This window comes from Cricetulus griseus, chromosome 4 (genome assembly GCF_003668045.3).
Source record: "Cricetulus griseus strain 17A/GY chromosome 4, alternate assembly CriGri-PICRH-1.0, whole genome shotgun sequence".
Taxonomy (NCBI): domain Eukaryota; kingdom Metazoa; phylum Chordata; class Mammalia; order Rodentia; family Cricetidae; genus Cricetulus; species Cricetulus griseus.
The window spans coordinates 132,137,707-132,140,197 of NC_048597.1; the positions used below are offsets into that span (position 1 = coordinate 132,137,707).

The window sequence follows — 2,491 nt, forward strand, 5'->3', positions numbered from 1 at the left end:
AAACCCATGTTTACTCAAGTTGGGGCAAAGATTTGTGAACAGCAGTAGATTCTGCAGACTACAAAAAGGGAAAGATAATGTAAGAAATTACTTTTTTCCTAATTGTGGAGGCTAAAGATCAAAATCAAGGTGTCCACAGAGGTGGTTTTCCACTTTTGATATTGCTGCTGCTCATGTAGTTTGTTAACTTTTTGCTCCATTTCATTCCCATCAGATTCACGACAAACATGAAATCTGAAAACCAAGCAGTTGTTTCTGGATTTATTCTCCTGGGACTCACAGATACAGAGCAACAACTCATCATCTTTGGTATATTTCTTTGCTTGTATCTTGTTACAATCCTAGAAACCTGCTGATTATTCTGGCCACCAGCTCTGACTCCCATCTCCACACCCCCATGCACTTCTTTCTTTCTGGTCTTTCCTTTGGTGACATCTTTTTAGTCACATGCATAATTCCAAAGATGCTGGTGAATATATAAATACAAGACAAGAACATCACCTATGCAGGATGCCTAAATCAGGTCTGCTTTGTCTTGATGTCTGTTAGCCTGCAAAATTGTCTTCTTGCAGCAATGGCATATGACTGTTATGTTACTATTTGCCATCCACTTAGGTATAGGATCATCATGAACCCATGCCTCTGTATCCTAATGGTGACATTTTCTGTGATGGGGAGCATTGCAAATTCCCTGGTGAATGGTCTAATGGTGTTACACCTGTCCTTTTGCACAGAACTGGTAATCCCACATTTCTTCTGTGAACTTACACAGATTACTAAACTTGCCTGTTCCAACACTATTGTTGACAACACTATTGTTGACAATATATATATATATATATATATTGTTGACAACAACATATATTGTTGACATTATATATATATATATTTCATCTTGCATATTTGGTGGTGTTCCTCTTTCTGGCATCATTTTGTCTTATAGTCAAATTGCTTCCACTGTCTTGAGAATGCAGTCATCAGAAGGAAGATACAAGGCTTTTTCCACCTGTGGATCTCACCTGTCTGTTGTTTCCTTATTTTACAGAACAGAGTTTGGGGTCTACATTAGCTCAACAGTAACAGAATCATCCAGGAAGACTGTTGTGGCTTCAGTACTGTACTCTGTGGTCCCTCAGATGTTGAATCCTTTCATCTATAGTCTGAGGAACAGAGACGTGAAGGAAGCCTTGAAGAGACTCATCAGTAGGATACTATCTCCTTTATGATATATCATTTCTTTTTTTACTAGATATTCTAGGATGAATCAAGGAAACATATTTCTTTCTCATAAAGAACATCACATTCTTCTGAACCACATTCTTCTAAATGTCTAAACAAAGCACCTTCTGGGATCCTGATTGTTGGGTCTCCAAGACAGGCAGACAAAAATGACAGTGTTGATCACAGTGTTTTAGGGTCTAAGTTCTCAAAAAGCACTTCTCTGATGGGGGCCATCCTTCTGTATGCTGTGAATATATGTTTCTCTTATTGGTTGATGAATAAAGCTGTTTTGACCAATGGACATGCAGGATGTAGCCAGAGGCAGGGACACCACACATGGAGAAGCCTAGGAAGAGGAACACAATGAGTGTTGAGGGAGAAGCCATGTAGCTGCCAAGGAAGCCAGAGGCCTGGGCATCACTGGTAAGCAAAGACAATGCGGACATACACAGATTAATAGAAATAGGTAAATAATTAAGAAAGAGCTAGCCAATAAGAAACCTGGGCCATTGGCCAGTTTATACTTAATATAAGCCTCTGTATGTTTGTTTGGGACTAAATAGTTGTGGGACTGGAAACTTCCATCTACACTTCTCAAAAAAGTCCTTAATGGCTGTCTGAGCACTCCTGTATTACACATTTACACATTAGCATCCCTGATTTTGCCAGTTGGTACCCAAATGATTTTACCACACCTGATGAATCTACAGAGCGCCCATTGTAACACACCTGGCTATTCCAGTATTTGAGCTGCCTCACTCCCCATTTGCTCCTATACAATCAAACAAACTTTCCCAGCTTGGCACTGTCCTCTACTATCTGAGGTAGCCTGATAGTTTTTCATTAAATATGATCTTTCTTTTCCATGGAGTTTGGCTATGGCTAGTGCTTTCTTGCTGCTCCTACTTACATTTGGTACCAAGACCAGGAAGATATTCCTGAGTTCTTCTTTGGGCACCAGATCCTTTTTTAACTCAACCAAAAACTTTCAATTCACCCTTTGATTTAGACATACAAAACCTGGACTCACCACAGACAAAACCAAATCCTCAGGTACCACTAATACCTCCTTAGTCCCTTCCTCAGATGCCTCAGTCATCACTTTCCTTGCCTTCTCCAAAAACATCTCCAAGTATTGGTCACATACCTCAATTTCTATAGGCACTGCCATTTCCCTCACCCACTGCCCTCCAACCCCTTCACCTACCTAAGAGCCATTGCCTTTCCTGTCCCCCCAATTATCTTCCAGCAAGTCTCACACAGGTGGAAT

The 2,491-nt window shown here is 40.4% G+C and overlaps 1 pseudogene; it reads left to right on the top strand.

The window, feature by feature from the left end:
• Positions 1 to 215: 215 nt before the first annotated feature.
• On the top strand, positions 216 to 1,226 carry LOC100771432 (annotated as a pseudogene).
• Positions 1,227 to 2,491: the final 1,265 nt, after the last annotated feature.